The sequence below is a fragment of the Ictidomys tridecemlineatus genome, chromosome 2 (genome assembly GCF_052094955.1).
Source record: "Ictidomys tridecemlineatus isolate mIctTri1 chromosome 2, mIctTri1.hap1, whole genome shotgun sequence".
NCBI classification, from domain to species: Eukaryota; Metazoa; Chordata; class Mammalia; order Rodentia; family Sciuridae; genus Ictidomys; species Ictidomys tridecemlineatus.
In genome coordinates, this window is record NC_135478.1 from 166653904 (window position 1) to 166680290 (window position 26387).

A 26387-nucleotide genomic window follows, 5' to 3' on the forward strand; every position below is an offset into this window, starting at 1 on the left:
ACAGTGACCTAGTGTGTTGATCTTCATAAAGAATAAAGTAGACCATTATGCAGACACACTTCCATTTTGGAACCTTAGTGCCAAGTGTTAATGGTGTCATTATTCCAAACAAAGCCTGTTTGGAACCATTGCTTTTTGTAATATGTTTCTTGTGGGAATTTTCATAAAGCAACTATAGTCTCCAAGGTATTCACATGGGATAGAAATGTAGAGATTTTCTTCTTACTGTCTGTTATGCTAATGTTTTTGTTAATTAGTAAACTGGTTGGTCCTTTTTATAAAGAAATGTCTATTTTTAAACTTTGCTAGCAGTGTTTAATACACACACACACACACACACACACACACACACACACACACACACACATATATATATATATCCTCTAAGTAAATATAGGTCTTCTATAGGTGGTACCTTTGGAGGGAAGTATAAATAACATACCAGGGATGGAGCTTACTCTTAAATTAATATACATTCTTAAAATACTTCAATATTAAAGTAGGATGTAGTTGAGACCATTGTTCTTTAAGACACTTGTTTTTCTAAGAGAGTTTTTTAAAAACTTTATTCTATGACGATACAATTTTTTCTTTTAAATGGCAGAATCAAATCAAACTCTAGAATTGTGTGAAATACATAAAATTTGGAAACTGCATTATTCAGAATCACTTATCTTACAATGTAATGAGATTATATTATAATCTTATTTTGTCTATCTGTAACATTTCTAAGTTTGTATGTGTGTCTACATATACATATATACACATGTATGTATATACATTCACTTATACACATAATATTTATACAAGGAAAAGGTGATAAAACTATTTTCAGAAGAAATTAAAATAATTGAAAAAGTATTGGTATATTTGTGTTTAAAAACACATCAAATGTAATAAAGAGAATTGCATAAGTGTGATGTAAGTCATATTGTTCATTCATATTTTCAACAACTCAGCATTTAATTGTTGTTGATTAGGGTGCCACAGTTCTTCACAGATAAATCAGGATACTTGTTATTATTTTATAGGTACAAAGATTACCCTGGTAATATTATTAGATACTTTAATTGCATTCTGTTGAAGAGCTAATCCCCATTAGAAATAAATATTTAAAATAAAAGAAAATATTTGTATCTATAAATATCACAATGCCTAGAAGGTAATTAGGCTATGGTTTCTTTATCTTTGTTCAAAAAATTAATTTGTTTCATAATCACCAATCTTAAAAATAAATCATTTAAAAAGTATCTTTAGGCACATGCAGTGGCACAGGCCTATAATCTCAGCAGCTCAGGAGGCTGAGATTGGAGGATCTCGAGTTCAAAGCCAGCCTCAGCCATGGCAAAGGTGAGGTGCTAAACAACTCAGTGAGATGCTGTCTCTAAATAAAATACAAAAAAGCTCAGTCATTGAGTGTCCCTGAGTTCAACCCCCAGTACTCTTAAAATAAAAAATGTCCTTAATTAACTTCATCAGTTAGGCCTATTCACTGACTCTTTTATAACTAAGGAGTCAGATACTCTTACATATTGCTCCCTTGTTGGAAATGCATTAAGTTTCTGTATGACCAGTTGTTACTAGGGTTTTAATATATACCCACAGAAAAGAAAACAACTAACCAGTCCATCAGGGAGATTAAAACTGAGACTGTATTCTCAGAAGCACTAAGCTCAGAGGGAGTTAATAAGCTTCCAGGGACTGAGGGCACAGTAAGATAGGAATTTTATTAATTATTGTTATCCTTCAGCAGAAAGTATGTATTTAAATTATAAGAAAGAATAAAAGTATGTGTGTCCTGCTTAAGTGTTAGGGTAAAGTATACTGATGTTTTTATATTTACAAACCATTTTTTTAATAAGATAGTTTGATGGGGATGTATAGATATGTGATGAAAGAAATATAGAAAAAGGTTGATTGTAGAATCTATAGTGGGTATGTACATGCTTACTGCACACTTTAACTTTTCTGTATATGCAAACATTTTTATGATACAATTTTGGAAAATTATTTTTATCAGAAGAAAGGTTATTACATAATTGTTGAAGGCAGTCAATCTGATAAAACACAAAGAGAGATGCCAGTAATAACATGGTACAACTCCTTATAAGTAAAACTACAAGCTATTCTATATTCTAAAATAAGTTCTTTTAAAATAAGTAAATCTATGCTTTAGCTAAATTCCTTTCAGATTTACACATATATTTTGAAAAGAGATTTTGCTCTCTTCTCTAGATCACATGTTTATACCTAATTATTTTTTACGGTTGTCTATTATTTAAGGCTAACCTAAAGTTATCACCTTGTGTTATATTTTAGTCAATGAACTTATTCAGTTTTATGGTTCTCTCTGGGCATTTATGGAGTGTACTTTATACTGCATTTCTAGTTCCCTAAAACCAAGGAAACAATCTATACTACTGTATTTCAAATCATTGCCATCCTGACCATTACTTCATTTGCAATAAAAATCACAAACTGTGCAAGTGCATTTCATACATGCTCATTTTTTTTCAAGTGTTAATAAGTAAATGTGTGTTCAGCCTTGGTGTAGAGAAAGTCACAGACCCCCCACATGGTAGGATTTGTGTGAGGCTTGATGGGATATTAAGGGTGCATTCCCATGAGTCTCCTTTCCATGGGAATTTCCATGCTTTATTCCAACTTTCTTATTTTAATAAAATATGTAAGGATTCTCTTGAAAGGTAAATGTTATCACCTGCCATAAGTTTTTAATTAATATAATGTCCCAAACAGTCCTAAGAAAATTTGCATGGGCAGCGTTCAGAGCTTAGGAATTCTCTGCTGTCTGTAACATCTGAACTTTCTTCAGATCAGCAGGCACAGGAGATTTGGTAGTTTGAAAATTATGTGGTAAGGACCAAGCAGTAAGGTACTTTAATGCTGAAAACCGCAGTACAAAAGGGTTTTTTGAAGGTTAGCTTTGTGTCAACTTGACTGGGCCATGGGACCCAGGCATTTGGTCAAACATTACTCTGCACATGTCAGTGAGGATCCCTTTGAATGAGATAAACATTTGAATTGGTAGACTGATTAAAGCAGATTCCTCTCCCTAATGTAGGAGGGCCCCATCCAAGGAGTCTAAAGAGAACAAAAAGTCTCATCCACCCCCAAGGAGGTGTGAATTTCCTTCTGACTGACCTGAGCTATCTTTTTCTTTTCTTTTCTTTTTTTTTTCTTTTGACTTGGACTGAAACATCTAATCTTCCTTGTTTTGGAATCTGCAGGCACTCACAGTGAAACTATACATTGGCTCTCCTGGTTCTCAAGCCTTCAGATTTGAACTGGAACTGCAAGATCTGCTCTCCTGGTTCATAGGCCTTTGCACTAAGACTACACTACTGGCTCTTCTGGATCTCCAGCTGGTCAACTGCAGATCTTGGGATTCTCATCAGTTTCCATTGTCATGTGAGCCAATTCTTTGTAATAACTCTCACTCATAGAAAGATAGATAAATAGATAGATAGATAGATATCCTATTGGTTCCATTTCTCTGAAAAACTGTGACCAATACAGACTCTTCTGGATGAGATGATAGAAGGAGAGAATCTCCTTGTCAGTTGGCTAAGAGAAAATTTGGATAATCTATATTCACATACTGTATGCAACGTTTGTTCTAGATATGATAACCCAAAAAATCTTAAAAACAAAAGATTATTATGTTTCTGCTACGAAATCACACTTATTCATTTAAGCAATGAATTAATGACATAGTCATTACAATGCTTTTGGTTCTGTTATTGATGTACATTAAAATATTGTCATTGGGTTATAAATCGCCAGTCAATACCAATATGTGTTTAAAAACATATTGCTAATACATAATCTTAAGAATTTTCTTTTATTCTTAAATTATTATTGACTATTTTAAACATCAGACTGCATATTCTGTTACTTTTCTGTTGTTTTACTATTTGCCAGGCATAATAAATAGCTCTCAGTTTCTTTTACTGTAATATTCATATTAATCTTTTACGCACTTAGCCACCGAAGATCATTTTCATCATTGCAAAATTGTCTTATACAATCCAGATATGTAGTTGTACTCAGATTATAAACTATTCCTTTTGGGGAAAAAATAATGTTGTCTTTTGATTACTCAATGATATAATTTGGTGATATGAGATCAAATTATATTTATGTTGCTTTCTCTTGCCTATGGCTGACAATGATCATGTCACTTACAACTTGGGCTTACTCTAATAACCAGGAAAAGGTAATTTAATCATGACTTAAGTACTCACTGTGGTAAAATTTGTCTAATAAGTAGGTGAAATAAGACCCAAGATCAAAGAACATTCACTCTGTGAGCAAACACTATCCTATAAGTAAGTGTAGGTGTGGTAATTTTAAAAAATAAAGAAGAGATAAAGGTGGCAAAGATTAATAAAGCAAACAAAAAATTGTAAAGTGATTATAAAATCAATAACTATGAAATTTAAAAGTGTTCGTTTTATATATCCAGCCATAGAAACTACAAGACAACTAACCCTTATTAAAATTAGAAAATTAAGAAAACATCTCAGATTATATGATGCATTTGTAAGAGGTATTGTTTGAAAGCAAATTTTGTGAACATTTTCATTATTTTGATCAAAGTATGGTCAGAAAAATCTCTCATTATTTTTTAGATACTCTAAAATTTAGAACTTTATAATAGGAATTTAAAGATTTCTTAATATCCTTTGGGCAAAATTCAATATAAAATCTTACACTTGTATGGAATCTTAAGGTCATTATGATGAACTTAATAGGAAAAAAATCAATGTAAAAACCTGCACTGGTACAAGATGCTATGACGATATAGAAAGAATAGTATTCAAATAAACAAAAAATTGTGTAGCTATATGATTACCCTTTCCCTCCTCTTTCCCTCCCTTCCACCCTCTCTCTCTCTCTCTCTCTCTCTCTCTCTCTCTCTCTCTCTCTTTCTCTCTCTCTCTTTCTCACACACACACACACACACAGTGTGTGTGTGTGTGTGTGTGTGTGTGTGTGCCTTTGTCTCTCATTAATTTTGCTGTTCAATTTTAACCAATATAGAAATATATTGCTGTGTTACCATTAGCCTCTCTGGTTAAGCACTATTCACTTCTTGGAAAGGATTTTGAAAACAATCATTACTCTTTCTTAGGATAGCACACTGATTTTGTTTCTTTCTTCCTTTGCTTTGTTTTTGTTTTTATTTTTCTTAGTTTAGGATTAGAAAGAATTTTTACAAACCATTTGTTTATGTATAAACTTGGAGAAGTTTATCTGGTTTATGCAAAGATTTCTAAAGTGGAAGAATAAAGTAAGGAAAGAAGACAAACTATACAGTAACCCCCCCCAAAAAAAGAATAAATAACTAAATATATAAAATGGAAAATATGGAAAGTATAAATGAATGAATAATTGTCTTTAATAACATTGTTTTATTTTCTCTATGCAGTTTTCTATAAGGTTGCCGAAGCAATTTCCTTTTTACTTTATTTGCCTTTCAGTCTCAGTAATCAGATAACCTCTTTGTGCCTTTGTGTGTGTGTGTGTGTGTTTCTTTGTCCTGGTACCATGCTGTTTAAACATGTAGGCTTAGCATTTGAAGAAAGTTCTATGTTGAAATGAAGCTTTTAAGCATTATAACCAAGTTAGACAGTTTTAAAACTTTGAAAACATTGTTTTTTATTTTGTTTGTCTCACATTTACAATGAAAAGAATTTAAAAGAAACACTAAAATCACACCATTAGCCACTGAGTAGAGTGCATGTAAGGAAAGTGGGCTCTGGACTCTTTCCAGGAGGGCTTAATTGTGGTTCCACAATCAGGACATTGTTGCACCAGGCTTTACCTACCTGGCAGATGTACACATAAACTCAGAACCATAGTATAGAAAAGCTCCAGTGACTGTAAATGTTTGGCCATAAATCTAGCAAAAGCTGGAAAATAAAGAAGAGTAAAGAAATATCAAAATTAACAGTAAGATTCAGGTGAGAAATTGATTAGTATGTTGCATAACACAAATTCTCCTTCAGGTTTGATTTGGTTAATGATCCTAATTACAGGGAAATAGTTCTGTTTTGTTTTCAGAAAAGTACATATAATTCTTAGAATTTTAGCAGTTCAGAAATGGACTAGTTCACTAGGCCAACAAATAAGTATCAAGAATTTTGATTACTAAATAATTATAGCCAAACAATCTAATAAATATTTATGTTCTGATAACCTAAATTGAAAAAAAAATGAAATTAATACCTTAATTCATTCTGAAATTATTTACTAATTACTTATGAATAGGGTGTATGCATAGGTTAGGCACTTTACTACTTTTCATACCTTGGAATCAGATTAAGCACTGGGAACCTCATTACCTGTTCCACGTGGATTTTCAGGAGATACTTTATTTTATCACATCACCTGCTGAGAGGAACTTCACACAGCTATGATGTCCTCAAAAGGAATGTAGCCCTCACTAATGTTGAAACTGTGAAATACCTTGACTACATGACTCATACATAGATGTTGAGCCTTGTTGTATTTACCTTGAAATTTTAAAATAGCCCACAGCATGACAGATGAGTCCACTTATCACTGCAAAGTTACCTTAGTGCATAGTCCTGGAATCACAAATATTAGATACCCAATTAGGTATTTAATATTTGTGGCTATTAGATACCAATGTCAAGTATAACCCTTGAGTTTCCAAATTGAGAAGTCAAAAAGCCTTTGCTACATGGAAAGAGAGTGGGAAACAACATAAAAGCTCACAGTCCTACCTCTTAATCTTGGTATTTTTAATTTTTTTTCTCAGTCCAGATATTGCAAATACTTCTTAGTATTCACAGTATAATTATAACTTTGGAGAGTTTGTTGGCCTACACAGTGATGTAGCATGGGACCATTATCATAGCTTGAGGTAAGTGGTACTTGTGTATTTTAAATAAAATAATAGAATAAATGCCTAGTAGGGCTTTTTTTTTTTCTTTTTTACTTTGACACAGTATTTTAAGATTTGGACTAAATGTTTTCCAAACATTCTAATTATACCTTTTCACTCAGGAGAGCTACTTGTTTTAACAGTCTGTATGAGGTATGTTGTACTGAGAAGAGGACTATGCCTTCTCATATATATTTCCAAACTACAAATAAAACTGGAGTGCTCCAAGGGGAGCATTTGAGTGCTTATTCCATTTTATCTCATTTTTGCATTTGAATAACCCAGTTAACTATATAAATAATGTTTCCTTTTAAAAACAAATATCATATAGAATCAGCTAAGGCCCAAGTATGAGAGTCTTAAACTAGATCCATTGCTTTCTGAATAAACTGTGAGCAATAATGTCCCCATTGACAGTAAAGCAAGGTATGCTAAAATTAATAGTCAAGAATATAGACTACCTATTAATGAAAAGGAAAAATATGATGGCAGCATTATTTTCTTACGTATTTTGGACAGGATTAGATAATATTGATCATTAGCAATGATACTTAATAACTGACATTCTTGTGAGTTCAAATTTTGACTTATTCATTTTCCCACCTATTCATTTTTAAAATTGCAATTTCTTACAGTCTACTTTATTATCAAATGTACATACTTTTAAACAGTTGCAGTCATAATCTCTGAATGTGATCATGATTAGCTGGCTTTTATTGGCAGGATACTTTTAATTTTTATTCAGATTGAAATCATTTATTATCTACTAAAAAGTAGGTGTTTGAAGGAATGAAACACAGCACTAGTACTGGGCAGGAAGGTATATCTGGGACATTGTGCTGACTCTCAGTCAAAAGACTTCTGTAAATCTGTGGAGAGATGTTGCAACAAGTTGGTCAATGAATTCAGATGATTTGGAGTGAGTAGGAAGGGCACTTCACCTAAACTGTGAGTCTAGGACTTATTCTGGTTATTTCACATACAACTTCAAGAAAAGAAAACAATAAATTAGCTGATACCTAGGTAACTTAAACAATATCTAGGTAATTGATACATTGGGGAAAATAAATTATATGTAAATACATGGTAATAGAAGAAAAATAATAATTTGTTTATTTTTCTTTTCATGAAATCTTATTACTTAAATGTAAAAAATATATGCAGACATATATGTGTGTATGTGTTTCCATATTTTCCTTCTAAATTGATTGAATTTTCTATTATTGGTACAATTACTTTCCAGTCAGGTAGATAGTTGTTTTAGTTAGCTTTTTCACTGCTGTGTTCAAAAGACTGGACAAAAACACTTTTAGGGGAGGAAAAATTTACTTGGGGGCTCATGGTTTCAGAGGTCTCAGTCCATAGAAAGTGGACTTCATTCCTCAGGACTCAAGGTGAGGCAGAGCATCATGGTGGAAGAGTGTGGTGGAGGGAAGTGGCTCAAGACATGATGATTAGGAAGAATAGAGAGAGACTCCACTCACCAGATACAAAATATATACCTCAACATCACACTCCCAAAGTCCACCTCCTCCAACCATACTCTACCTGCCTTCAGTTAACCACTAAGTTAATCCCCATGGCGGGATTAATTCACTGAGTGGTTTAAGGCTCTTATAACCCAATCATTTCACCTCTAAATATTCTTGCATTAACTAATACATGAGCTTTTGGGGGATAGCTCACATCTAAGCCATACAGAGTAGCAAATCTATAGAAATACATTCACAGGAGGTCAGAAATGGAATGTTCATGAAGAGGGATAGAAAACTGCTTCTGTGATTGGAACTGAAACTGAATAATGTTAGTTCTATGGTGCAGTCACATGCCCTGGCCAACTGGACTGTGCTTTCTTTCCCCTTCACTTCCTTGTTCTCATTGCTCTGCCAATATGCTTTCTTTTGGTTTTTCTATTCCTAAGGCAACTCTCTTTAATTGTCCTAGTAAATGTGCTACTCCTTTGAGTTTCACCACAGGTTTTCAGCATCCTTGTGTAGCCTACTCCTATTCACTGGAGTCTGCTGTCTTGTCACCAGAAAGTGTTTGGAGATTTTACTTTGCATTCTTACACAAAGACATACACGTGAAAAGACCAGTTCTTGTCCTACTCTTCCATTTCTTTTACCTGTGATATCTGCTGTCACGCCAGGTCCTTTTTTTGTTTGTTTGTTTTATTTCAAAAATAAGATCATTTATTTTTTAACCAATAAAATTGTATCTTATCTTATAACTTAAATGCAGAATTGTTAATTATTTTACAGTATGATAATAAGTGGCACACGATGTGTGTAAATGTATATCACACACAGACATACACAGAGTGAGCAAGCAAGGAGAAAGGGAAAGCTAAGAAACTATAAGGTACTATACAAACATAAGGTAGATTGAATTACCTATTTGTAGCAATTAATTTTCCTTTTATTTTTATGTGTTTTGAATATCTGAGTTTTGTATTTGAGTAATAAGTGTTGAAAGTGGCAAATTTCTCAGATTGTTATACAGTATTTATGTATCTTTAAAACTGAATAAAAGTGTCAATTTTTTTTCTTATTACATGTTGATTTAAGGATTTCACATTGAACCCTCCCAAAACAATCAAATATTATGGGCACCTCTTTGATGTTTCTCAGAGCCTCACAGCTGTGTTAAGACCTCACAGTTTATATTTGGCTCCATTCTTTCACTCAGTTTCTTTGATTCTTCACAATAAATGAAACATGTTTTATATACCAACCATTATGCCAGTCTAAAGACAAATAAGTGATACATGTTTTATATACCAACCATTATGCCAGTCTAAAGACAAATAAGTGATACAAAGTAAAAATTCCTGTCATCGTAATTCCTATACTGCAATGGAATAATTCCAAGTTTTAATATTGGGAAGACAGGTTATTGTCATGCTGCCATTTACACTCAGTAGTTCAGAGCCTTTGAAATAATTCCTGATGAAGTGTCAAGGATGATCCTCCTCCTTGCTTCATAAACAAATGCAATCAAACCAAATGAAATAATAAATGCCAACACTAATAAATGCCAGGCTAGGATTGTGTGTATTATCAAGGTTCTCTAGAATTTCTGAAACTTATTTGTTCTTTTTAATTTAAATATAGAGGCCATTAAAGCCAGGTTGATTGGTAATGGCAATTTCTTCCATCATTGAAAGATTTTTAATGCATTAATATTAACATAGGAATCCATAGTAAATTCTAATAAAATCCTAAGGAATAATGATATCTATTTTATAGTAATCAGATGTTTCCAATTAGGAGTGAGGAGCATAGGACAAATGTAGCTTTAAGGTTGGCCTAAAGTATTGGTTATTGCAGATTAGTTACTTAAAAATAAATCTGTAAGCCAGGCATGGTGGCTTATGCCTATATCTGCTGCAGCTCAGGAGGCTGAAGCAGGAGGATCTCTAGTTCAAAGCCAGCCTCAGCAACTTAGTAATGCACAGAGCAACTCAGTGAGACCCTGTCTCTAAATAAAATACAAAAAAATGGCTGGGGATGTGGTTCAGTCGTTAAGTGCCCCCGAGTTCAATCACTGGTACCTCCCCCACACCAAAAAAAAAAAAAATCTGTGTATAAATGCTTATATCTTCTTAAGTTTCCATATTAGCTTTAATTTCAGCTTTGTTATTTATAATCTTAAATAATTTAAATTTTAAAGTTAACATTTATTTCAGTTATTAAAAACTTTTAATATTTGGAAGACACCTTTAATATATTCAATTTTTTCCAAATGCAAATTTTATATTCTTTTTATATTTTATTTTTTGGTATTAGGGATTGAACCCAAGGGCACTTAACAACTGAGCCACATCCTCAGCCCTTTTAATTTTATTTTTATTTTGAGACAGGGCCTTGCTAAGTTGCTTAGAACTTAGATAATTTGCAGAGCCTAGTCTCAAACTCTTAATTCTCTTGCCTCAGCCTTCCAAGCTGCTGGGATTAAGGGTGTGTGCCATTGTGCTTGGAACTGCAAATTTTTGATTAAATCTTAGCATTCACATAGAGAAACACTGAAAGTGTTTCATCTGTTTTTTTTTTTTAAGACTTAGCATGGAAAAAGTAAAATAATTAATAATTTTTATCTGGATTACATGTTAAAAAGGTGATATTTTGGATATGTTGAATAACATAAATTATATTATAAATTTGGTTTCATTGGTTACTTTTCACTGCTCTTACATGACCATAAGATTTTTTTTTTAAAATTCGATCTCACCTTATATTTTTACTGGAGAGCACTAGAAAGTTTTATACAACCAGATTATATTTTATGTATAATGTATTTGTTATTCTTATCTGTAACCACCAGTTATTTCTGCAATAACAAAATTATTAACATTTGCTTTATAATTTATAGGTCATACATTTTCCTCATATGGTCTGATTTTATGTCATATCAATTTCATTCCTAATTGCATGTAGTTTTATGATAGATATGTTTAAGTTACTCATTATCATTTTGGCAAATTGGTCATTTTTAAAAAGATCTCATTCGAAATTATTTTCCTGCATGAAGACATATAGACAAGTTTATTTTTAAAAGGAGAAAAAGTTTAGCTGGGCATGATGGCACACTCCTATAATTCCAGCAACCGGAGACCCAGCAGGATCATTGCAAATTTGAAGCCAGCCTCATCAACTTAGTGATGCCCTAAGCAACTTAGTGAGACCCTTTCTCAAAAAAAATAAAAGAAAAAAGATTGGGGATGTAACTCAGTGGCAAGCACCCCTGGGTTCAATCCCCAATACCAAAAGACAGAGAGAGACAGAAAGAGAAAGTAGAGCAAGTTATCTTGAGATAGACTAGCTCTTGATGCACCTCATCAATGTGGCATTTATTGTCTGAGCATTTGACATCCCCTGAGAAAGTCTTCTCAATTCATGGATATGGTTCAAGAAAGATAAATTCAGAAAAAAAAAGTATAAGATGCATATTTATTTTGAGAAACTATTGGCCAGCCAAAAAGAGAAAAGGTTAGTCCATTCACATCATATTGCTTGTCTGGGAATCTTAGAAAAAAGGCAAAAGGAGCCATAAAATTAAAGAAAACATTGATGGGGTTTTTCAGACACTAAAAAATGCCATCCCTCTTTTCTTTCTTATGAAAACTCTTTCTGGGATCACTAAAATAAAACAAATATCAAAAGCCTTTCTTGTTCTTTCTAAAACTTGCTTACATCCTGCTCTTGAGATCCATGTCCAATGCAAATTGGGGAAAATACCGTATTACCATGGAGAATGATTAAATGGAAACAAGACCACCATGAGTTAGATTCCTTATTTCCCTGATGTAATCTGTGTCTTTTATAAATAAATTATGACATATTTAGAAAGTTTTATTATTGAGTTCTAAATAATGTTGTAATTTCATGTCTAGAGAAATAAATTTTGACTTTAAAACAATAAAATTCATATGGAATTAACTTTGGCTGATACTGAAGTTGTAGATAAAACTAACCATTTTCTCAGTGTTTTACTAGGAATTTTATTTTTCAAACTTGTTTTTGTATTGGTGAAGACATGACTTCTCAAACTTCAATTAAATGAATGATTAAAATTGGGGGTAAAGGCTGAGGATGTGGCTCAAGCCGTAGTGCACTCACCTGGCATGCATTCGGCCCGGGTTCAATCCTCAACACCACATACAAAACAAAGATGTTCTGTCTGCCGATAACTAAAAAATAAATATTAAAATTACCCCCCCCAAAAAAGTATATTAATTGTAATGAAACATTTGATATCCACAAATGAATAAACCTATAAATAATTGGGGGTAAAGCACCCAGAAAATTATCTTTTTTGGTGATATTGATAAATAATTGTTTAGAAATTCTAATATACCAAAACCAACTTCTATAGAGTTCACAGAAACATATTGTGTCTCTCTTTCTTCCTTCCTTCCTGTCTTTCTTTCTTTCTTTTTTGGTAGCCCTCAAGCTCAAATAGTACATTAATGTATTAAAGCTTTGTTAAATGCATATTTTTTTTTCTCTTTTCCGATTTTCTTTCTTTGAGTGCAAAGTGCATTGCACACATCATAAATTAATACTGAGAAATCTAAATTTACCCCAGTAGAGTCTCAGTGATGGCTTTATAAATGGGCCCTTGTTTATTCTGTGTGTGGCCACTTCGGTTGTTAGTAGGGGTTACACTGACCGCCTTTCCTCAGATTTATGAGACTTGGCAAAAAAAAAAAAAAAAACTTGAGAAAACAGAGCCCAGTTTCTCTCAATAGAAAACATCATTAGATACTAAATAAACATTAATTTAGGTAAACTGGTACTACGCAGCCCAAAAGGAACACGTTCTTGTTTATATTTCACTCTGGTGCATGAAGGAGTACATGGGGGAATTGGTTTATGGAAATCACAAAGAAGGTATATTTAAGCAATACTTGACACTTTATCCTTAGGATACCTTCCTGCTCTGTCATGAAGGGCGCTGATACTCTGCCAGGAAGAGCATGCATCAGAGCCTTCTCCCAGTGCGGAAAGATCAAGAGAACACTCAATCTTTTAAAAATTAGTACAGAATCCCCAATAGTACAATGATTGATTTCCCCTGGATTCCAACAAATCTTTGAGAAATAGGGTATATTGTGAAGTTAGTTAACACAGGGTTTTTAAGTAAATTATTAACTCTTTAACAATGTAGATGTTCCTGAAGTGTTTAAAGCATTTAAAAGGGTAACTTTAACTTATCTCTCATCAACAAGTTAGTGTCATTTAAAAGAAAAAGGGAGTGATTGATATGTGTGCTAAGTTAAAGATGACAGGGCTGTAGCTAGTCAATATGCCATGTTTAATTGGATCCTGAGTTGGACATGCCAGCTATAAAGAACAGTTTTGGGACATTCTGGAAAAATTTTAATGTGGACTGGTCATAAAACAAAATTGTGGGCAAAGGAGAAAATTAACTCAAAGTGGTTATAAAATACAAAGTTCAATATAATTTCATTTTAGTAAAATACATGTACATGTAAAATACATATACATATATTGTAGTAAAAATGCATGTAAATGTGGAAGGATAAAGAAGATTTTTAATATTTTTAGTATTTTTCTCTAACTGGGGACAAGATGTGAATATAATGTAGGAATATAATGGTTTTATTTTCTTCTTTTTGCTTATCTGTGACTTTAATCCCATAGAGTACAAGCCTAGCACTTTGGTAATAATCACAATTTATTATTAATAAAATAATTAGCCAGCAGTAAATTGAATTTTATGTTTATACTTAAAATATTATATATTGTTACAGAAATAAAGAAACCTTAGACTTTCGTCAGGGTGATGGCAATAGCTTTGTTTTGTGGCTTAGAAATCCATAGGTGTAATTTGTAATGTGTTTTTCTTGATAACAAACCAGTTGGTTTAAAAAAAGCACTCAGACTTTGCTAAAGATTTTAGATCTGTTTTCGTGCAATAATAAACTGATTACAGCAGATTTTCTCTTTTATAGTGATACTGAATATTTCTTGAATTGTGCCATTTTTAGGGCACAAGTTCAAAAACATTGCTCTAAATGAAAGGGTGTTTTAAGCTCCTTTCTGGCGTTGCTTATACAGCAATTCATTCAACATTGGGCCATGCCCCCAGGAAAACCAGGAGAAATCTGGGTTAAACAAGTTTGGCTCATAACAGAGACTCCTTGGTAATAAGAAGCAGTTAATAATGTGTTCATGTTTTTCAGGTTGTAGAATATATATTAAAAGGGATAAACAATACTTGATAGAGTGAGGAAATAAATAAACACTCTGCTGAAACATGTTGGGCAAAATTTGTGCTAATGTTTGATGTAAGTATGGTGAAAAACATCTCGATTTTTTTAAAAGTAAGTGTTCATATACAGATTAGAAGCATATCGCAACTTAAAGAACACCTTCACTATTCCCTTCATTTCAAGTTGAGGAAATTGCATTTCACAAAGGTATAATAATTTGCCAACAGTAACAGTGATATTTATTGGCAGAGCTTAAATCAGAACTGACATTATTTTAATACTGCATTATTTTTAATTTTCATGTTGTCATATTAAAAGTTTTACATATTCAAGAAACAGGAGAAAGTACAAAAGTTTTATTAAATAAATCAATGTGTATTGTGTAAAATCATTGAATTTTAAAATGAATGTTTCATGTTAAACTTATTTGTCTTGGAAGACCACATTTCTTCCTATAAAAATTCAAGAAGAGTAATCTTAAACAACTTAGCTTATTTCCATTGGTGCATATGAGTTTATTTGGGTCCCAAATATAGGATAAGTAGCATTATATAATTTCATTAAATTGGATTAATTCTCATATAGAGAAGTCTTATAAGAATTCAAACTCTACATATTCATTTCTTACTCATCTTAAAATTGACTATGAATAGCTTGATATTTTCACTATAATTTGAATTGCAAAAAGATATAACTCTTTGTTATATTACTAAAAAATTTGTTTACATTGCTATTTTCAAATCAACTCAGATATCTTGGTTTGTAGCTATTTCATAAAAATGCATCTGGGCATCTTTAGGATGCCCCTGGTTTATCCAGAAAGAACAAATTCTAGTTCAAAATCAGAGCTCAGGAGCTGTTTATTTCCAGTTTTAAAACAAACAAACAAAAAACATTCTCCTTCCAGTAAACATGAAGGAAACAAGGCTTTGTTCTAACATGTCTAATAAGCACAAAGTTCCAAAGGAGAGTTGTCATTGTTTCAGGTGGAGTTCTGTACATGTTCACAGGTGACCTACATGATATAAATTAAATGAACTTTCTAAATTAAATTGCAGTTTCTCCATCTCACCTTTTTGATACCTTCCATTTTTCTCCATAGCACTTAGCACATTCTTATGTTATATCATTTCCCTTCTGTTTTATATTTCTAATCTACAAGTTGCTTGAATAGATTCTTTTTTCTGTGTTCTCTTCTGTATCTGTAGTTCCTAGCAAGGTGCTGGACGTCAGAAGGTACACAGTAAGCATTTATTCCCTTGAATGAATAAATCAATGAATTGTTATCCACAGTGGTGGCTCAATTGTTTTAAATTAAATCAAATCAAATATTTTTCTCCTTATTTTAGTAAGCATTAAAAATGATCTTATAAACTTAATTTTACAAATGTTAGTAATTATTTCACATACACATTTTAAAATTTAAAGCATTTTTACAAGTAGTGGCCTATAACAATAAATTAATTGTTCAATAATTATTTATAGCACACAAATTTATCTAATTTTACTATTTTGTTTGACAATTCCTATATTTTCTGCTATCCTGATATTTTACAGAGTTTTAACCACCATGCAGGGAGGAAAAAGCTAATTAAGTATATTGTTTATTGTTTGGTGGGAACAGTTTCTTATTCCTCAAAAGCACTATAGATTATAATGTTTATCATTTGTTTCAATCTTTATCAAGTAAATAGAATGGACATCTTAGTGTAGTTATAAAAAGTTAATACAATAATATTTGATAAGTCTTAATATGGGCATTTTTTTCTTATTTTAAGATCTCTGAAATCAATGGCATTGTACAATCAATGCCAAGCTGTAGTTTGAATGGCAACATTATTTTCTTTTTTTTTTAAAAAGAGAGAGTGAGAGAGGAGAGAGAGAGAGAAAGAGAGAGAATTTTTAATATTTATTTTTTAGTTCTCGGCGGACACAACATCTTTGTTGGTATGTGGTGCTGAGGATCGAACCCAGGCGAGCGCGCTACCGCTTGAGCCACATCCCCAGCCCAATTTCTTACTGAAATTTAAAATAATGATGTTATTCCATCTTACAGTAGATTAGATAAGGTATAATAAATAACATTTATTCATTTTCTTAGACATGTTTTCACAATGTTTAAGAGCATTTTTCTTAAAAATAGCATTACCTAAAAATTCTATGAGAAAGACAGAACTATTATCTTATTTTGATTTCAGGATATTATATGCCTGAAATTAAAAGCATTTGCTGATATAGAATAATATTTTCATTGTTAAATAATATAAAATAGATATATGGATATCTGTTGATATTTTTAAATATTGTGCACCTCATTAGAACCATAGAACCACTTACACCCAGTAGTCAATGCTCACATCTTATTTTTTTAACATGTTAGCAGCATTTAACTCAGTGGCTCATTGATCACTATTATATCTTCCACCCAAGATCTAATGTGCCTCCACAACCACACATGCTTCTGGTTCTCTTCTTCTCTCACTAACAGCGTTCGTTCTCCCAGTCTCAATCCCTGAATCCTCCTCACCTCCTTGACTTTTTCTTTTTTTTTTGGACTTCAATTTTTATTGTCTATTTTAAATTTTTAATTGGTGGTACTGATAGTGAACTGTTATTTATTCACACTGACACACATTAATGTATTTGAGTAAACCCAAGTAATAATATACATAAAAAGATAAATCTGCTTAAACTTGATTATCTGATTTGACACTTACACTGTTTGCTCTGTAAGTTACTCCAGAGTGTTAAAAAAAAGGTTTTCTTTATCATGAGATATTAGTAAAAAATTAAAAACAAGGAATCTTAAATGAGGTCTGGGGCCAGGTGTGGATCTCAGTGGCAGATCTCACAATTAGCACACTGGGGGGACCCAATTTCACTCCCAGCATTAAGTTTAAAAAAAATTCTATAATGAATATCATTATTTCTACTATATGTTAACATTTTTAGCATAGATCATTTAATAGAAATTTATCAAGATTTTAACACTGTAAAGTTAGCTGATAAATATCCTAAAATGCAAACAAATGACATTTATTCGGAGATACTATATTTATGTGTTGATGTGTATGAATATGTATGTACTTGTCTCATTATTCTTAGGAGATGTTTGTATTGTTTCATGAAGATCTCAAAGGGATAATATGCAGGTAGCTAATCTTAGCTTGATATATTTTAAGATCATGAAAGCCAATTACACAACATATAAAACTCTAAGTAAAACTAAAACATGTAAACAATAAATAGCTAAGCAACCAGCTAATAACTGGAGTATTAGCTCTGTGCTAAATAGTATTGAAATACAAGTGTGTTGGGGTCCAGACCTTGCAACTGCTCTTTCTTCTTCCTGAACTCCTTTCCTTGGCAACCTCCCCTGCCACAATCCACCTTCATGCTGATGATCACCAGGATTACACATCTGTCCCTGGCTTCTGCCCTTACCTTCTGGCTTGAACTCATTGGCCTGCTCAGTGTTGCCAGCTAGATGTCCAGTAGACAGAGAGACCCAAACTGGGCCTTCCAGCCACCTGCCATTCATAGAGAGTTTGGACACGTGGTATTATGAAAGAATAGTTGAGAAGGTGGCTGGAAGGCCCAGTTTGGGCTTTGGAGGACAGTAAGTAGTTTCTAACACAGCCATACGACCATTCCCATAAGATTGGAATTTTTAAACAGATATTCTTCCAAAGGAAAACACTGATTGTGATAAAAGCTTGTTTTTATCTTTCATTATGTTTTCATTACAAATCTTCAATCAGTCTACACCTAACTAAAACTCATGGTAACTGTTCACTTGCAAGTTTGTCTTAAAATAAAATGTCCTATTGTTGGTTGAACATCTTAACAAAGTAGTTCACACCTGTATGAACTACTTTATACCTCAATAAGGAGTGATTAAATTATACCCAGCCATCTTAGAAACAATGTGACACTTTTCCATTCATCCCTCCATGTTTTTCATCCATAAAGTGGATGCTACCTCAGCAATTCATCCTCAAAATTGTATATTTCATCAGATCTTTAAGAAATTTAGAAGCAGTTTCCAGAATGTTAAAGAATATCATTTGTTACTCTTATAAGGTTTACAGATTCTTGTAAACCTCAAATTTATTTAGTGTTTAAAGAATGAGAAAAAAGATTTTTATTGCTTCTTATTTTAATTGACTAATTTCTTATCTATGTATCAAATAAGCATTAAAACACTTTTACATTGAACCTACCTAGCTTTTGTGGACTATTTGAAACAAGTATATGAGAGTGAATATTTTATATAGCTAATTATTTTCTAAACCTCTGGATAGGTAAGAGGTATATAGAAGTCAGGTTACTCTTTGACTTCCAATAGGGTTAGGGCCCAATAGGCTCAAGGTGAAAGGATTATAAGTTAAATGCACATTTATATACCTAACCTATATAGCTTACAAACTATCATAGCCTACAAACTCAGTACACGGAATCATGTTGGTTGTTCACTTTCATGATAGTGTACTTGACGGGGAGCTGCTACTGCATATTGCTAGGCTGGGTAAAGATACACATTCAGGCTGGGTAAGGTGGTGCACCCCTGTAATCCAGCAGATAGGGAGGCTGAGGCAGGAGGACTACAAATTCAAAACCAGCCTCAGCAATTTAGCAAGGTCCTAAACTACTTAGCAAGACACTGTCTCAAAATAAAAAAAATAAAAAGGACTGGGGATGTAGGTTAGTGGTTAAGTCCCCCTGGGTTCAAAAAAAAAAAAGGAAAAATATACATTTAGATACAAAGTATGATTCTTACTGAATACATATTGCTCTTACAGTCATAAAGTCAAAAATTGAAAAATCATAAGCCAAACCATTGTAAGTAGGGAACCACCTGTATTGGACATTTGTTGTAGGAAAAATATGTTGTAGTTAGCCTGGTAGAAAATGGATTATTTGACCTGAAACTTGTCCAGAAATGCTTTGTGGGTATGATTAGGTCAGGGAGGTCAAAACATCTTCACATTACTACTTAGAAAGGAAAATGAACATGATTTGTATGGCATATGTTGATTGACCATTTTGACCCCCCAAAAAAGTACATACTGAGGAACACAGAAAAAAAGGCAATTTATGTAGTTAGAGAAGGAATTTGGATACAAAGCTAGGTAATGTATATTTCAAGTTAGAGATCACATTATGAAAGCAAACACTAAGGAGACAAATCTGAAAATATTGGGCACTAGGATTGCAGTTTATTGGCAGAATCCAGAATATCAGAATAAACCAAATATTCATTCATTTGCCACAACTCAGGGACTAGGTTACTGGCCCTGGAAATGGAGTAGAAAAGATTAATCCTAGAGATACAATAAACTGTCTATTACTAAAGACAAGACATCAGAGATACGGATGATAATTTTGTGGTAAAGAATAGGTATTTCCTTACTTTTCCCTGGGAAAACAAATTTAAATTAAAAAGTTAATCTCTTAAGAAACAATTAGGTCTATGTATATTGTTGATCATGTTTAAAATATCCCTTTGCATTACTAGATCTACATAATATCCCTTTTAGTTTGATGACATATCTAGATACTAATTTACATAAAACAACCCTGACACGGAACAGTTAATTAAGTTGGAAAAGACAAGACATCCTGTGTGAGGCAAAGCCAGGACTTCAGCTTTAGCCAGGTCTTCAGGGCCCTGACTCAGAACCCTTTCACTGTGATGATTGACCCTTGCTCATGTTCTTTCTGTATGTTTTATAAGAACAACTGGAAAGTCTGACATATGCTTATAACGACATATTTTAACAGGGCCCAGTTATGTGAGAATAAAAATCTGTCAGAAAATTAAAAAAAAAATTCTGTTCCCAGTCGATGCAAATTTCATTTTTAACAATAATAAAGCATAATTTGCCATTCTCGTGGGGATGATTAGACCTTTTCACAGTATTTTAAGTAAAAACATATTATGGATAATTATATAATTAAATTGTCCTAAATTCATATAATCATAAAATATCACTTATAGATTTAATAATTATTCCTAAAAACTATGACATTACAAATTTACAATATATCAACTGATTGGTGAATTGATAGTTAGATGATATTATATGCTTGTTTTAAATCAACCAAATGAAATAATTTGAAAAATCTGCGTTGCATGATTCCTTAATACTGGTGTTTATCATAAGTATGGAAGTCAGCCTTTTTTAAAAAAAAAATTAAGTAAATAAATAAAATGTATACATGTTCTCTTTTTTAAAAAGGTAAGCTCTTAATTTTATGTGAGGATTGAAATATAATAGTTTTATTGAACAGTTGTCTGAAACTGATTTGTGGAAATACCAGGGATAGAAAGATATCTTTTTCTCATTGTAATATCTTTACTCATTAAAATCAAGAATTTGTTTCTCTCCTTTCACATTCCAAATGATATATGTATGTGCTGCTACAATTGAACTTCACATTCTTTCTTGCCCAAGATAGCAATAATCTCTACATCTCTTCTTTCCCCCTCTAAATTGCTTGCATATTTTGCCACTTAGACACTCTTCTTCCTTCTCCTTTTAAATCTGAATATGTATGTGTTTAGAAAACAATCTGTGCTGTGAATTTTATAGGAGTGGATATTACAGGCAAAGAACGAATACTTAGTGGATAGTTTTAAATGTTTTTAATTTCTGCTTAGGTTAAAAGTTATGCTTTGTCTTCTGGATAAAATTCATCAATGGATAGAGAAAAAGGGGAAATAGCAAGTTAATAGTAAAAAATGAGTCACATTAAATTTAATTTCTTATTATGAACTTTTTTTTACCAGGTGTATTGGTGCAAATCTGTGATCCCAGGGAGGCTGAGGCAGGTGAATTGCCAAGTTTGAGGCAACCCAGGCAACTTAGTGAGACCCTCAGCAATAAGTGAAACCCTGTCACAAAATAAAAAAAATAAAATAAAAAGGGCTGGAAATGTAGATCAATGGTAAAGTACCGCTGGGTTCAATGCCTAGCACCAATAAATAAATAAATAAATTCCTTCACTCAGACTATGGTGATGGGAGTGGGAGAAACTTAACAAAACTTCTCAAGAAGTTAAGTAAACATTTTCTCACTTTCAAATCACAAGTACCATCAGGATTCACTGGCAAATCACACCTACTTGGGGAAATGGGACTATCCTAATATGTAATAAAGAATAAATCATTGTAAGAATTTTTGCTTATTTTGCTCATACTTTATAAATGAAAATTTTAACATATTATAATTTAAATTGACCAAGATGGCAAAGTTGTCATTACTTACTAAATTTCACAGAAAATCTTTTTCAATAAGTATGAAAACTGAAATTCATATCCAAAGCTTCCAGACTCTAAATGTCAAAATTTTTCTCTTATTACATGACCTTTCTAAACACAGGGGTTTCCTGAGACACTCTCAAGTAATGTAGGAGGGAAAAAAGGTGTGATTCTGAAAAGTTGAAACATACCCAAAATGACCAATGCACCACTTGGTGGTTCTTCCTATTTTCCTTTGGGTATGAATCTTTGTGGCATCCATGAGTCATTCTACTTTAGTCCCCAAGTTCCCATGTGTTTTTAGGACACTTGGGAGAGAAATTTTTTGAGTTCTTATTATACAAGGGATGACCTAGAGAGATTTTTAGCTATTTCTCACTGTTCATTTTTAAAGTGGGCTGGTGAAAGAAAGAGGAGATTGACTGTGACTGTCATTAACTTATCAAGTGTATGTTCTTCGCTCACCCTTTAGCAAATACCCTGCTAGGCTTTGGGGATACAATGGTGAACTTGACAGATATCCTGACTTCATGTGGTTTGAAATTACTTTTGTCTACAGGTGAAAATAATGCTTGTTCTTTAAGATAAAATTGCAAGTCTTGTGAAGGATAGAAAATGACCTAAATATCTTTTGGAAAGATTTTTTAAACCAACTTTACTGTGCTAGAACAACTCAATGTTTTGAATACTCTAAAATTGTACAGCAGTTAATTAAAACTAAAGTTCTTAATGTGTATAAACTTCTTTGGCTAGTACAATGTCCAAATAAGACTTCAGAAGTAACTAGGTTGGCTTACTGCCAAAACCATTTCTAAATATTATGAGCTCTAAGACCTCTCCCTTAGACTTTTCTTTAAACATATTTATAATCCCAAATTGAACATTCTAAAAAGATAACATTTATTTTTTACTGTTTTATTATTTATTTTTAAACTATTTCTACACTACATCCAGTAAAACAATTGTGTGGGTTTTTTGTTAGAATTTTATTTTGGCAGTGCATATGAGCTAAAGAAATGAGAAGTTCAGAAAAAAATGTCTTATTATTTCTATAAAAAGGGTCTTATCTCATTGTGTATTGAAAAAAAATGTACATTGTATAATGAGGGTAAGGAAATTTAATTGCAACTGTGACAAAGGATGATGGGAGTTCCCAGCCTTCCTTTATGTCTTTTATGTTTCTTTAGAAAACTAGTTGTTATTATAGCATGTAAAAATGGAGGTTCCTTTAACTCATAATAACTAAGCTATGGAAATAACCTACGTGTTCTTCAATGGATGAATGGATAAAGAAAATGTGGTATGTATACACAATGGAATATTACTGGGCCATAAAGTAGAATGAAATTATGACATTTGCCAGTAAGTGCGTAGAACTAGAGGCTATCATGCTAAGTGAAATAATCCAATCCCAAATCACCAAAGGCCAATGTTCTCTCTGATAGGCACATGCTGACTCACAACAGGTGATTGGGGGATATGGAGTAGAGGTTCCCCAAATTAGGATGGAGAGAATGAAGAAGGGAGGAGGCATGGGAATGGGAAAGACAGTAGAATGAATTGGACATAACTTTCGTATGTTCATATATGAATACACCACCAGTGTAACTTCACATCATGTACAACTACAAGAATGGGAAGTTATACACCCTGTATTATGATATGTCAAAATACATTCTACTGTCATGTATAACTAAAAAGGACCAAAAAAAAAAAAAAAGAGGCTCTTTAACATTTGACAAGAGCCTTACTGTGTCTGGAAATGTACAGCTCATCTCCATGCATTATTTCATTTTATTCTTCCAGCTGATCCCATTGGATGAGGACTGATGATCCTATTTGGAGATGGGATAACTGGACTTAAGAGAAATTGAATGAATTCTCTTAAGGAATAAAACTGATAAAATGTGAAACAGAGATTACACTCAAATCAACCTATGGCCAGGGCCTCACTTCTTAACCAGTTGTCTGAGCCGCCCCTGGAAGATTCGAGAATTTAATTTTAGGGTTGGGGTTATGGCTCAGCAGTGGAGCGCTCGCATAGCACACTCGAGGCCCTGGGTTTGATCCTCAGCACCATATAAAAATAAATACATAAAATAAAGATATTGTGTCCAACTACAACTAAAAAATAAATATTAAAAAAAGAATTTAATTTTAGCTACTTTAACAAATGGCAAAAAAAGAGTAATTATTAGAGATTTTGAGAGATGATCTAAGTTGAATTCTGTTATTTGAAAATCCAGACCATAATGCTATCTTCACTATAGAGTTGATTTCAGAGGTCTTATAACAAAGGTAACAACTTTCTTAAAGAAAAAGATTGAAAAACAAAAATGGGAATTAGTGCTCTATCTGTTGTGCATATAACAAAGATGTTCTTCCACATGGTTGGCTCTCTCTTCACATTGATTGTTTTCTTTGCTGAGAAGAAGCTATTTAGTTTGAATTCATCCCACTTATTAAATCTTTATTTTATTTCTTGAACTTTAGGAGTCTTGTTAGTCAGGACCTAATCTGACATGATGAAGATTTGAGCCTACCTTTTCTTCTATTAGATGCAGGATCTCTGCTCTAATTCCCAGGTCTTTGATCCACTTTGAGATGAGTTTTGTGCAAGGGTGAGAGATAACCATGAATCAAAATGCATTCTGCTGTCATATTTACATAATTAAAATAAATAAATAAATTTTTAAAAATAAAAAGAGCTTAAGAGAGCTCCATGGTAAAGCACCCCTAGATACAATTTCCAGTACAAGAAAAAAAAAAAAGAAAAGAAAAGAAACAACTACAATAACAACAACAAAAAAAATGGGGAAATATCCATCAGAAGCTGCTCAACTCAGGTATCCTCTGATTATCCTACCTGATGCACTTCTTGGAAGCAGAAAGATTTGGTATGACCATTTAAGTCCAATTGTTCAGATGTAGCTAAAGAGACAAGGGAATTAAACACAGCTCAGTTACTGATAATAGTAAATAAAGAACCAGGTAAATAGGTGATGAGTGTAGAAAAGAAATAGCCCACATATTCAGTACCTGGCTTAAATGGAACACACACACACACACACACACACACACACACACACACACACGAAAAGGTGTTTATGTAGAAAGACCAGAACAGTAGGGTTTTCAGAGAGATATAGGACTGTCTGGTAAAGAAATTGAAATTGTAGTCTCATTATTATAAGGTAGCATCCCAACCCATTCTGCACGTAATTATGTATCTGCTGGGCATTTGCAAGTTACTTTTAACATAGAAATACGTTAGTCTAGGAAGTATTCCCTTTATGTAGTTAGAGAGTGTATATAAAAGGAACTAATTTGGCTTAATCCATGAGCTCTTTGATGAGGTACACATTAAGCTTCTATATTGCAAGTCAAGTACTTTGAATTGTTTCTAAAAGAAACTGTAATACTTTAAAATTAGATATTTTCACATGGAGATATATATATATATACACACACATATATATATAATTTAAACATGTATTATTTATAAAATAATATTTAATTATTTTACCATAATGGTACTTTGAATTATATAATACATTGGCATTTAATTTTAGTTTTGCAAACTTTTAATTAATATTAACTGAGGTCTGCATTTTGAAGACAATAAAGCTCATGCTACAGAAATACATAATACATTTATATAGAGAGAGAGATATATATACATTTTATATTGAATATGGAAAGTATTTTTTAATATATGCTTTTCATTTTCCACCTTAGGGCTTACAGATATATTAAGATGAGCTAAGAGGTTCAATAGGGCTTTGAATCTGTGAGAGATCACATCAAATATTTGGTCTAAATATATAATACAGTAATTTTGAAAACTGATATAAATAATACTTGGAAAGTTTATAGATCTGAAATATTTAAAATGTTATTTTTAAAAACTTCTTTTTCTTTCTATCTTACCAAAACCTATTTGAATATTAACATGATATTCAACTCTACTTTTATTTTTTAGTTTGGAGATAGTGCTTTCTTCTTTTCTGGACTATCATAGTCAACAAACTAAAAATAATTGTTTAGCTCCCACTGTGTTTAATAGTTTTACTGTGCTTAATATATGATAATAGGGTGTTAACAATGAAGTTTTGTTGGTTTGTAAGTGGGTATAGATTTCTGGAAAAGACAGCAAAAGAAGCCTAATTACTTTAGTCTTTTTAATACAAATAAAAATGTTAAAATCAAGCATTTTATATCTTTACCAATGTTTATTCTAATTTTGTTTTAATTTTTTACATGAAATTATTATTTTATTGGGTTTTCAGTTATTTTCCCTTTCTTGATATGTTATACAATTTAATTTGAGTGGCATTCGAGGCTCTCCATGTACAATTACATCTTATCCTCTATTAATCAAATGCAAACCATCACTTTCATTCTCCTAGAAATGGAATTTATTTATTGACTTGCTTATTCACTTCTTTGTT

General features: G+C 32.3%; 1 protein-coding gene across 2 annotated transcripts in view; it reads left to right on the forward strand.

Moving 5' to 3' along the window:
• Positions 1-26387, forward strand: part of Sema3d (semaphorin 3D) — a 183786-nt gene that overhangs the window by 26424 nt on the left and 130975 nt on the right. The window contains exon 2 of one of the 2 annotated variants that reach the window (XM_078040126.1): positions 3249-3429. The gene's annotated coding sequence lies outside the window, so the exon portion shown is untranslated. Of the gene's footprint in view, positions 1-3248; positions 3430-6799; positions 6914-26387 lie in introns of those variants that run through there. The other variant, XM_078040127.1, reaches the window with a different exon arrangement.